General features: G+C 51.2%; 1 long non-coding RNA gene across 1 annotated transcript; it reads left to right on the forward strand.

Moving 5' to 3' along the window:
* The first annotated feature begins 83 nt into the window (after positions 1–83).
* On the forward strand, positions 84–13,126 carry LOC123378065. The gene is made up of 3 exons (XR_006582448.1): positions 84–204; positions 862–2,760; positions 11,068–13,126. It is a non-coding gene; the product is annotated as an uncharacterized LOC123378065 (long non-coding RNA).

A 13,126-nucleotide genomic window follows, 5' to 3' on the forward strand; every position in this document is an offset into this window, starting at 1 on the left:
GGATTGGCTGACGTACGGAGTGGGCGGGGCGCCAGAAGCGGCGCTGACTGGCTGAAGTGGCGGTGACGCACGTTAGGGAAGCCCTTGGGGTTCGCAGGAGAATCTAGCGGCCGGGAGCAAGTGGTGGCGGGCAGGGCCGGCTCCAGGCACCGGCCTACCAAGCACGTGCTTGGGGCGGCACCTTGGGAGGGGGCGACGATCGGGGTTTGTTTTTGTTTTTTTTGGTTTGGCCAGGCGGCGCGGGCGGGGGCGGGGACTTGGGCGGCGCGATGGGGGGCGGGGACTTGGGCGGTGCGATGGGGGGCGGGGACTTAGGCGGTGCTGGGGAGGGAGCAGGGACTTGGGCGGCATGACGCTCGGGGGGGCGGGGACTGGGGCGGCGCGACGCAACGCTCGGGGGGGCGGGGACTGGGGCGGCGCGACGCAACGCTCGGGGGGGCGGGGACTGGGGCGGCGCGACGCAACGCTCGGGGGGGCGGGGACTGGGGCGGCGTGACGCAACGCTCGGGGGGGGGGGCTGCGCTCTTTTTTTTTTTTTGCTTGGGGCGGCAGAAATGTTAGAGCCGGCCCTGTACCTGCCCCCTCCCCAGTGGGCCCAGCCTGCCCATGGGACACCCCCCACCCCTACCCCGCCGGGCACAGCCCTGACACCCCCTCACTTGGCACAGCCAACCTGCCCGTCAGGAGGTGAGCTAGCGATTAGGACCTATGTATATGTGAAGGATCCATATACACATTGATATCACGTGCTGCTTAGTAACCTACATGAACATAACCTATACAATGGGGGGGCCAGGTTTTAGGGTGCCCGGGATTAACCCTTTGGGGAGCAGTACCAAACACAGCCATTTGGCCTACTAGGAACCGTCCCTGGTATCTGGATACAGAACAGGGATGGGGCTACGACAGGTCATGACGGCCCCTCCGAACAGAACCAGCGACGAGCCTGACGAGCGTGGGGACAGGCTGGTTATTGCTACTAAGCAGATAAGTGACTTCCCTCGCTTGGCATGAAGGGAGCCCCTTAGTTTGGGTCACAGCCGAACGCCGCCAGGGAGGGGGCGGGCAGAGCCCTGGTATAACAGAACGCACTAAGATAGAAGGATTTACCTGCGTCCGCACACCTTGTCCGTTCCCACAGCCACCCCACCCGCCTGCCCTGCCGCCAGTGCCACCCAGCCTGCCCCAGGCCCGTCCCCCTAACTCCTGCCCCACTGGGCCCAGCCCAGCTGCCCCTGACCCCCGCTGGGCACAGTTGTCTAGCCCACTATGCCTCGGGCATCCCCCTTCACGGAGACGAGACCACAGGATTCTCCCCAGGCCCTTCCCCCCGCGAGTCCCTCTGCATGTGGCAGTGCCCGGGCACCCTGTACCTGCTGCCATTCCAGCTTCTTTGCCAGTCTCCTCTGTGCTGCTGGGTCGTCCACCTGCACGTGCTCCGGCACCCGCTTCACCGCTAGCAGGAGCAAGGAGAATGGGCTGAGCTGGGGGCTAGGGCATGACCCCAACACAGAGCCACCCAGGCTCCGGGGGAGGGGTGGGGAGAATAAAGAGCCTGGGGACCCGGGAAGGGGGTGGGGGATGAGGGCAAAAGCACAATCACAGCGACCTGGGCACAGGGGAGATGGGGCAGAACCACCCAGGTGCTGCTGAGTCAGACACATACCCCACCCCCCCTCCACCGGCTCACCCAGAGGGCGCTGAGTCAGACACCCCCCCGCCGGCTCATCCAGGGGGTGCTGAGTCGGACCCCCACCAGCTCACCCAGCCCCACCCAGGGGGCACTGCCCCAGGCCACCCACCGGCTCACCCAGCCCCACCCAGGGGGCACTGCCCCGGGCCACCCGCCGGCTCACCCTGCCCCACCCAGGGGGTGCTGCCCCAGGGCACCCACCGGCTCACCCAGCCCCGCCCAGAGGGCGCTGTCCCAGGCTACCCGCCGGCTCACCCAGTCCCATCCAGGGGGTGCTGCCCTGACCCCCGCTGGCTCATCCAGGGGGTGCTGAGTCAGACCCCCACCAGCTCACCCAGCCCCACCCAGGGCGCACTGCCCCAGGCCACCCACCAGCTCACCCAGCCCCACCCAGGGGACACTGCCCTGACCCCCGCCGGCTCACCCAGCCCCACCTAGGGGGCGCTGACCCAGGCTACCCGCCGGCTCACCCAGCCCCACCCAAGGGTGCTGCCCTGACCCCCGCCGGCTCACCCAGCCCCACCCAGGCGGTGCTGCCCCAGGCCACCCGCCGGCTCACCCAGCCCCGCCCAGAGGGCGCTGCCCCGGGCCACCCGCTGGCTCACCCAGCCCCATCCAGGGGGCGCTGCCCTGACCCCCGCCGGCTCACCCAGCCCCACCCAGGGGGCGCTGCCCCGGGCCACCTGCCGGCTCACCCAGCCCCACCCACGGGGTGCTGCCCTGACCGCTTTGAGCCCATAATCCCAAGGAGGGGAGCAGCCATGGCATGGCAGTTCTGTCCTTACTGGACTGGGGCTCGCTGGGCTGCAGCCTGGGCTTGGCCGGCACAGCTGCTGGGGTTGACTCCACTTTCTTGGTTTGTTTCAGAGCGCAGTCGGCCTCCTGCTTGGCCCGGCACTCTGCTCGCAGCTCCGCCTTCCTCTTCCCCCCGCCGGCTTCTCGCTGCCGGCCAGGTCCTCGCTGGGCACTGGGGCCGGCATGGGGGGCGCAGCCCCTACAAGAGGAGAGACCGGTCACCGTGCGGGAGCTTCCCACACCCCCGGGCTCCAGAGAGCACACGGCCCATGGTGAGGGGAGAGGGAGGCGCAGTGGTCAGAGCATTCGATGAGGATTCAGGAGACTGGGGCTCATGTCCCTGCTCCACCATAGATTGGCCAGGCACTGGGCCTCCAGTCCCCACCAGTAGCATAGGGACGGTAGCCTTGCTGTGCCATGGCTGGCCGGGTGTGCCCAGGGGCCTGCTGCCTATTAATTTCATTTGGTGACCCCTAGTTCTTGTATTATGGGAATAAGTAAATAACTTTTCCTTATCCACTTTCTCAACATCACTCATGATTTTATATACCTCTATCATATCCCCCACTTAGTCTTCTCTTTTCCAAGCTGAAGAGTCCTAGCCTCTTTAATCTTTCCTCGTATGGGACCCTCTCCAAACCCCTAATCATTTTAGTTGCCCTTTTCTGAACCTTTTCTAGTGCTAGAATATCTTTTTTGAGGTGAGGAGACCACATCTACACAATATTCGAGATGTGGGCGTACCATGGATTTATATAAGGGCAATAATATATTCTCAGTCTTATTCCCTATCCCCTTTTTAATGATTCCTAACATCCTGTTTGCTTCTTTGACCGCCTCTGCACACTGCATGGACATCTTCAGAGAACTATCCACGATGACTCCAAGGTCTTTTTCCTGACTCGTTGTAGCTAAATTAGCCCCCATCATATTGTATGTATAGTTGGGGTTATTTTTTCCAATGTGCATTACTTTACATTTATCCACATTAAATTTCATTTGCCATTTTGTTGCCCAATCACTTAGTTTTGTGAGATCTTTTTGAAGTTCTTCACGATCTGCTTTGGTCTTAACTATCTTGAGCATTTTAGTATCATCTGCAAACTTTGCCACCTCACTGTTTACCCCTTTCTCCAGATCATTTATGAATAAATTGAATAGGATTGGTCCTAGGACTGACCCTTGGGGAACACCACTAGTTACCCCTCTCCATTCTGAGAATTTACCATTAATTCCTACCCTTTGTTCCCTGTCTTTTAACCAGTTCTCAATCCATGAAAGGGCCTTCCCTTTTATCCCATGACAGCTTAATTTACGTAAGAGCCTTTGGTGAGGGACCTTGTCAAAGGCTTTCTGGAAATCTAAGTACACTATATCCACCGGATCCCCCTTGTCCACATGTTTGTTGACCCCTTCAAAGAACTCCAATAGATTAGTAAGACATGATTTCCCTTTACAGAAACCATGTTGACTACTGCTCAACAATTTGTTTTTCTATGTGTCTGACAATTTTATTCTTGACTATTGTTTCAACTAATTTGCCCGGTACCGATGTTAATATACCGATCTGTAATTGCCGGGATCACCTCTAGAGCCCTTTTTAAATATTGGCGTTACATTAGCTAACTTCCAGCCATTGGGTACCGAAGCCGATTTAAAGGACAGGTTACAAACCTTAGTTAATAGTTCCACAACTTCACATTTGAGTTCTTTCAGAACTCTTGGGTGAATGCCATCTGGTCCCGGTGACTTGTTAATGTTGAGTTTATCAATTAATTCCAAAACCTCCTCTAGTGACACTTCAATCTGTGACAATTCCTCAGATTTGTCACCTACAAAAGCCAGCTCAGGTTTGGGAATCTCCCTAACATCCTCAGCCGTGAAGACTGAAGCAAAGAATCTATTTAGTTTCTCCGCAATAACTTTATCGTCTTTAAGCGCTCCTTTTGTATCTCGATCATCCAGGGGCCCCACTGGTTGTTTAGCTGGCTTCCTGCTTCTGATGTACTTAAAACACATTTTGTTATTACCTTTGGAGTTTTTGGCTAGCCGTTCTTCAAACTCCTCTTTGGCTTTTCTTATTACACTCTTGCACTTAAGTTGGCAGTGTTTGTGCTCCTTTCTATTTGCCTCACTAGGATTTGACTTCCACTTTTTAAAGGAAGTCTTTTTATCTCTCACTGCTTCTTTTACATGGTTGTTAAGCCACGGTGGCTCTTTTTTAGTTCTTTTACTGTGTTTCTTAATTTGGGGTATACATTGAAGTTGGGCCTCTATTATGGTGTCTTTAAAAAGGGCCCACGCAACTTGCAGGGATTTCACTTTAGTCACTGTACCTTTTAACTTTTGCTTAACTAACCCCCTCATTTTTGTATAGTTCCCCCTTTTGAAATTAAATGCCACAGTGTTGGGCTGTTCTTCCTACCACAGGGATGTTGAATGCTATTGTATTATGGTCACTATTTCCAAGCGGTCCTGCTATAGTTACCTCTTGGACCAGCTCCTGCACTCCACTCAGGATTAAATCTAGAGTTGCCTCTCCCCTTGTGGGTTCCCGTACCAGCTGCTTCATGAAGCAGTCATTTAAAGTATCGAGAAATTTTATCTCTGCATTTCATCCTGAAGTGAAATGTTCCCAGTCAATATGGGGATAATTGAAATCCCCCACTATTATTGGGTTCTTAATTTTGATAGCCTCTCTAATTTCCCTTAGCATTTCATCATCACTATCACTGCCCTGGTCAGGTGGTCAATAATAGATCCCTAATGTTATATTTTTATTAGAACATGAAATTTCTATCCATAGAGATTCTATGGAACATGTGGATTCACTTAAGATTTTTACTTCATTTGAATCTACATTTTCTTTCACATATAGTGCCACTCCTCCCCCTGCACGACCTGTTCTGTCCTTCCGATATATTTTGTACCCCGGAATGATTGTGTTCCATTGATTGCTCTCAGTCCACCAGGTTTCTGTGATGCCTATTATATCAATATCCTCCTTTATCACCCCAGGCACTCTAGTTCACCCATCTTATTATTTAGACTTCTAGCATTTGTGTACAAGCACTTTAAAAACTTGCCCCTGTTTATTTGTCTTCCCTTTTCTGATGTGCCAGATTCTTTTTTATGTGACTGTTTATCATCTGACCCGGCCCTTACATAATACTCTTCCGTCCTCTGCTCCTGGCTATAACCTGGAGATTCTCTATAATCAGACTCTGCCCTAAGAGAAGTCTGTGTCCGATCCACATGCTCCTCTGCAGCAGTCGGCTTTCCCCCCATCTCCTAGTTTAAAAACTGTTCTGCAACCTTTTTAATGTTTAGTGCCAGCAGTCTGGTTCCACTTTGGTTTAGGTGGAGCCCATCTCTCCTGTATAGGCCCCTCCCATCCCAGAAGTTTCCCCAGTTCCTAATGAACGTGAACCCCTCCTCTCTACACCATCGTCTCATCCACGCATTGAGACTCTGAAGCTCTGCCTGCCTACCTGGCCCTGCGCGTGGAACTGGGAGCATTTCTGAGAATGCCACCATAGAGGTCCTGGATTTCAGTCTCTTCCCTAGCAGCCTAAATTTGCTTCCAGGACATCTCTCCTACCCTCCCCTATGTCATTGGTACCTGCATGTACCACAACCACCGGCTCCTCCCCAGCACTACACATAAGTCTGTCTAGATGCCTCGAGAGATCCGCAATCTTCGCACCAGGCAGGCAAGTCACCATACGGTTCTCCCGGTCATCACAAACCCAGCTATCTATGTTTCTAATAATCGAATCTCTCATTACTAACACCTGCCTTTTCCTAGAAATTGGAGTTCCCTCCCCCGGAGAGGTAACCTCAGTGCGAGAGGCAACCCCAGCACCCTCTGGAAGGAGGGTCCCAACTACGGGAAGGTTTCCCTCTGCTCCCATTGACTGCTCTGCTTCCCTGGGCCGTTCTTCCTCCTCAACAGCACAGGAGCTGTCTGAGCGGAGGTGGGACAATTGTACAGTGTCCCGGAAAGCCTCATCAACATACCTCTCTGCCTCTCTTAGCTCCTCCAGTTCCGCCACCCTGGCCTCCAAAGTCCGTACGTGGTCTTTGAGGGCCAGGAGCTCCTTGCACCGACTGCACACATACACCACCCGCCCACAGGGCAGGTAATCATACATGCAACACTCAGCGCAATAAACTGGATAGCCCCCACTCTGCTGCTGGGCTTCAGCCTGCATTGTCTCCTAGTTAATGGAAGGGTGGTTTACAGAAAGGGGTTTTGAAATGTGGTTTGGTTTATAGGTTTTAAGTGGGACTACAGGGGAAGGGTTAGGACCGACGAGGGACTCCCGCTCCCTTCCCACTGCCCTTCCAAACTCCTTTGCGAAACTCTCTGTTAGCAGCCCCTGTTCGCCTGTTGTTCATAGTACAGGATTCTTGGCATTTGGCCGTGAAAGCAGTATGGTCGCATGCCTCAGTTTTCCCTTTCATACAGCACATCAGGTCTGGAACGTCTTTTCCCTGTGAAAAGTTCCAAGACTGTTTACAGGCATTAACAGTGCAACATTAGCATTACAAGGCCTTCTAACATAAAGTGTGTTCTCGTGTATTCCTCTTAACGTGTTCAAGGGATTTTCCAAAAGATTAGGCACATTGCACATTCTTACAGTTCTTGGTAATAGCAACACGTTAGTTACAAAAATTTTCATTAGTAATAACAAATTTATAGCAAGTATTTATTGCAAATCAAGTTGGTGTTAGCTCTGACTAGCCTGCTTGGTGGCCTATTAAGGACCATCAGCTACAACTGACCCATGGAGAGCAGGCAGATACGCCTTGTAACTCACCAAAGTGCAGGGACTTGCCCATGTGACTCCAGAGTCCATTTTGCTGTAATTTTCCACAGTAAGAACAAAGAGGTTCTTACACCTGGAAAAGCCTATATAAGGCTAATGCCTCATCTCCATCTTGTCTTCAATCCTGCTTCTTACCTCTGGAGGGACTTCGCTACAAACTGAAGCTCTGAACAAAGGATTGAATGACCCATCCCAGCTGTGGATGTTCCAGAGACTTGATTTGAAGCTGCAGTTTATTTCATTGCTGCTACAAGCTTGAACCAAGAACTTTCCCATTACTGCATGTAATTGATTCTATTTAACCAATTCTAGCTCTCATCTAGATCTTTTTCCTCTTATGAATAAACCTTTAGATTTTAGATTCTAAAGGATTGGCAACAGCATGATTTGTGAGTAAGATCTGATTTGTATATTGACCTGGGGCTGGGGCTTGATTCTTTGGGATCGAGAGAACCGTTTTCTTTTATTGGGGTGTTGGTTTTCATAACCATTCATACCCAGGACGAGTGGCACTGATGGTGATACTGGGAGACTGGAGTGTCTAAGGGAATTGCTTGTGTGACTTGTGGTTAGCCAGTGGGGTGAGACCAAAGTCTTCTTTGTCTGGCTGGTTTGGTTTGCCTTAGAGGTGGAAAAACCCCAGCCTTGGGCTGTAACTGCCCTGTGTTAAGCAATTTGTCCTGAATTGGCACTCTCTGTTGGGTCCCGCCAGAACCAGCATCGTTACAGTTCCTCATAGATTTTAAGGCCAGGCGGGACCATTGGGATCATCTAGTCTGAGCTCCTTCACCTTGCAGGCCAAAGAACCTCACCCATCCCCTCCTGTAATAGACCCATAACCTTCCCAGGCCTTTATGGCTTGGGGCAAACCAAGCAGTACTTGGTGTTGTTATAAATTGAGCTCATCAGGTTCCTTGGGCTAGATACCTCAATAATTCCCAGGCTTGAGAAGCTCCTTGTAGAGGTATCAGCTACAACACCTTCCCTGGGCCCTAGTGCCACCCCATCCAGCCTCTCCCTCCGCCCAGTGATGCTGGGGATGGCTAGCCAATGGGTTGCTTGTGCTTGAGGCTGCTGTCCCTTTAAGGCCGGAGAGTCCTGCTGTAACAGTACCTGCCTCTCGAAGGGGGTTAGCAGAACCTTCTCTCCAGCCACTCGGTAGATCGCCCACGTTCTGCTCTCCAGACCTTGGCCTTGCTCTGTTCCTGGGCTGCAGGTACTCGAGCCCAGGAAGCTCAGCTAATATGTGGAATGCAGGCGCAGTGGACTGGGGTTTAAGTTGCAGGGCACCTCAACTATCCAAGCCTCAGGTCTTGCGATCTGTTTTCCACAGCTTGACTGTGGCCATTCATTATACTAAAGCCTCCTTTAATTATTAGCAACTTCCTCCCCTGCTCCGACACCCCAGCCCCATGACATCTCAGCTCTTGGACGGCGTGCTGTAGAGAGGGGAAATGGGGTCACAGTTGTTGGTGTCACTAGGCATAAATCTAGGTAACTCGGGAGGATGAAAGACCACGAGTGTCGATGAAGTCTTCTTGCTCTAGGCCTGAGTGAACCAAAGTTCTTCCATGTTGTGAACTTTAACCAGCCGAAACTGCTAACAGCCAAAAAGCAAAAATTTGTAACTGTCAGCTTTCTTAGCTCGCAGCTGCAGTACAGCTTGAAACAGCAAAAAGCGGTAGTGATACGGGGGAGAAGGGGGGGGAAAGTCTGCATGCGTCTGTGTCGTAAAGGCCAGAGATAAACATGCGAATGGGAAGGTTTCTAACAAGCTACAATTTATTGCTTAATGTATCTGCTGCAAGGGGAGGGAGGAAGGGGGAGACAGGAAGAAACAAAGGCCAGTACAGACAACTTGGAATATAAAAAGGGGAACTTGCTTTTATCAGTGCACTTGATTTGAGATATTGCTTCTCCTAGTGCCTTTTCAAGATCTTGAATAAACTTGGTTTGCTTCTCCACCCTGGTGTGTTAATTAGTGTGATGCACACCGGGCAACGAACCCCGCTGTTGCCCCCTTGGGCCCTCTGGGCCGGCAACACACATACTCCATTTGGATGGCACTCCCCTCGGGTCTGTGGCAGATCTCGCCTTCTTTCGCTCTTTGGGTCAAGGGCCTCACTTCCTTCCTGCCCCAGCCCCTTCCTCGGGTCTTGTGTCTGCCAACTTGGAAATGCCAAACTCCATCTTTCCATCACCCCAGGAAAGCCCTGCCCCTTATCTCCTAGGAAGTTTCTCTTCTGAGCCCTGTGCAAACCAAGTGCCCCATGGAGTCCCCTGCTTTCCACCCTCTAGTATAAACATCTCTGGGGCATTTCACCCCACTGCTGCCTCCCTTCGATGTCTAACACCAGGTCAGCTTCTGAGAACTTAGAGGGTTTGCTGTTCTCCTCCATGGATTGTTGGCTTTTATTCACACATGTAGCCAAAACATCTGTAAGGAAGAGACTTTGGCCATGCATCTGCCAAGGAAGGATTGATTCTTGAACCAGAGGAGGTCAAGTAACAAATCCAGTGAGCTGTTCACACCATCAGTCTCGTCCAAACCCCAGGCCCCGCTTTCATCTTGGAATCCGGGGTTAAACGTCACACCCCAAGGAGAGTCTCTTATACGTCAGTCTCTGTGTCCCAGGACAACACGCCATTGTTCTCAGCCACTTTGGCCCATGCTTACCAGGCCCGCTGGATGGTAGGGAGATGGTGGAATTTGTGGGCCCTTCTGTTAGTGGGCCTGCTGGCAGGGTGGGATTCAGTAGCATGGGAACCGGAGGGAGTATAAGGGCCCTTCCATTAATCAAACCCTAACCTTGCCCGTTGGCCCCTAAACCCTGCCCCTTGACCCCTTAAGCCCCGACCATCTGTCATCGGAAGTCCCACCCATGGGGGATAGTACTTCCAGGGTCGAGGCGGACACATGACCTGAAGCAAAGTGTGTCATGTGACCCTTCTAAGAACTCCTCCCACTGCCCTCTACCAATCAGGATGGGCTTTGCCCCTGTAGGCCCACCCTGAGGGGAGATTTGACCAATCAGGGGTGTTCTGGGGCGGGGTGACCCGTCCAGAAGTGGTTCGTGTGACCTCTCTAAGAACTCCTCCTACTGTCCTCTACCAATCGCAATGGGTTTCAGCCACATAGGAGCACCCCGAGAGCAGGTTTGACCAATCGGGGGTGTTCTGGGTTGGGGTGACCCACCCAGAAGAGGGTCGTGTGACACCTCTAAGAATTCCTCCCAGCGCCCTCTACCAATCAGAGTGCAGCACCATCACCCCATAAGTCCCAGCACCGGGGCAGAAGAGGCCCTCTTTTACCCAGAACGCGTGCTCTAGAGATCATGGAGACATGGACTCCTTCACCACCCCCGTGAGAACGTCAGACTTTGTTTTAGCGCCGAGACCTTTGGACTTGTGTGGAGGAAGCGCTACATCAGCAAGAGTTGCGACGAGGGCCCTTTGACTCAGCCATTGATGGATACACTGGAACCCGAAACCCAGACCCTCGTGAAGCACCCCAATGAGTGTGACCACCTCTCATTGTCTGCCCCCTTAGAGGGGGAAGGCGAATGCAGCTCGGGGGAGTCACTGGAGGACAAGGTGAACGGAAAAGATGTCGCTCAAGTAAATGAATGAATAAGAAGTGATGGTTGATGATGGGGTGTAATGGGTTAGGAACCGTGGGGTTGCGTAAATCTAAAAACAAGCAGTGGGGGGCTTACACTGTTTCTTTTTCTGAAAATCTCTCAACAGCTCGATGTCTTTCTAGAGGCCTTTGAGAACTCACAGATCGGTAGCCACGTTGGAGTAAATATATCATGCATCAGCTGTTTTTGCTCATGTCTGAGACACAGATCTCAAGAGGAAAATCCGGAAAAGGACAAAATGGAAGCATGAACCAGCTCAGACTCCCTTATGGCAGGGGTCATGGTGTCCGTTTTTACAGGCAGGCGGCTGTAAAAGTTTGTGTTAAACCAGGCGATTAATAAAACGTATTTAAATATGTCAATATGAATGTGTCCCCCTTCATATTTGTGTTAGTAAAAGACGGTGCCAGTAACAGTCATGTCTACACCGGCCGCTCTGTTAAAGAAAATATATTACACCCCTGGGGAAGTTGGGAGCTTCGGCGGGTGACCCTTCTTTTTCAAGTGGCCAAAAAGCCTCGTAAAACGCTTACACTTTACATAAACCGGCTCGAATACATTTTAAAAGAAACAAGACCATTGGGTCAGATGTGGATGCGCAATGGCAGGCAGATTCGGTGAAGATGCATCGGTTCTCCAAATGCAACATCGGTTTTAAATCCATCTTAACAGTGATAGACATTCTATCCAAATCTGCCTGGGCCTTAGGCCTAAAAGACCAGACGCATGGTGAGGTATCCAAGGCCTTTAAAGCTATTTTCAGCAAAGGTCGCATGCCTCAAAAATTACAAACCGATCGGGGGAAAGAATTTTTAAACAAACCTTTAAGCAGATTGTTAAAGTGGCATGGAGTTCACCAGTTTGTTACTAATAAGGAAGTCAAAGCAGGGGTTGTAGAGGATGTGGAGATATTTTACAGCCCATATCACCTTTTGCTACATTGACGTGTTACCTGAGTTTATAAAGAGTTACAACCAGAGTTTTCACAGAACTCTACGTACCAGACCCGCTGATGTTAGCCCTTCAAATTCTCTGAAGGTATGGAAAACGGTTTACAGAGATGGTTTTAAAATAAAACCGGTTGTTGCCTCTTTTAGAAAAGGCGACCATGTGAGACTATTTAAAACCAAAAAGCTTTTCAAAAGGTTATGAACAGATGTTTACCGATGAGATATTCCTTGGGCATGCCTAGCCTTGCTCAACACGTGCTTCAACAAGCCCAGACGTGTATTTTGCAATGATTTTCATAGCCCTATTACCCAATAAAGCCCCCCAGGTGAGGGGATTAAAGACAATTGATGTTTGGGGTTTGTTTTTAAAAAATAAAAATGACCAATTCAGAAAAAAGGACACAGATTATTATTTTTTTAATAAAAATAATCGCTTGTGAGGTCCCCTAAATAATCCCCCAGAGGGGGATTCCAGTCACCCTCCCTTTTCACAAATATCACGAGTCAGTGTCGTGGTACAGGCACCGCTCTTGCAACCTGTCTAGGAGGTTGTATAGTTCTAAGCGGGCATAAGCGGTGGTGAAACAGGCTATGAAGACGTTGGTATTGCCAGAGACAGAGTACTGGTCTTTTGCGAGCTTCCAAGACACACATGCGGTTTCATCATCGATAAACTCGCAGGATGAAACCTCGTAACTGGGGGAAAACAGGTACTGAAACAGTTTCAGAGGGGTAGCCGTGTTAGTCTGGATCTGTAAAAGCAGCAAAGAGTCCTGTGGCACCTGATAGACTAACAGACGTATTGGAGCATGAGCTTTCGAGGGTGAATACCCACTTCGTACCCACTTTCAGGTACTGAAAGCGTTCATCAGGGTCTCTCACCATGCAGCTGTTGGATAGGTTTGTTCTTTGGCCAAATTTACCCCACAGAGAATTTAAAAACAGTTTAGCCATTTGGCGTTTAGGGTTGTCAGTTGGACCGTGTGCTTGATTGTTTGTTTGAACAGTGTGAATTGGGAGGCTTTGTTCCAGGTGGGACTTGAGTGGGCCCGACTGCTATAAAAAGGCAGTCAGCAGCGAACCAGCTGAGCGGCGAACAGCAGAGGCTAACAGAAGGCGTTTGCCTGGGATCTGTCCAAGAGGAGGTCCGCTAAGTGCTGCATTGGGGGGCTGTGTTGGTGAGTATCTGAGGCTTTGGCTACACTTACACTTCAA

The sequence above is a fragment of the Mauremys mutica genome, chromosome 9 (genome assembly GCF_020497125.1).
Source record: "Mauremys mutica isolate MM-2020 ecotype Southern chromosome 9, ASM2049712v1, whole genome shotgun sequence".
In the NCBI taxonomy this organism is placed as follows: domain Eukaryota; kingdom Metazoa; phylum Chordata; order Testudines; family Geoemydidae; genus Mauremys; species Mauremys mutica.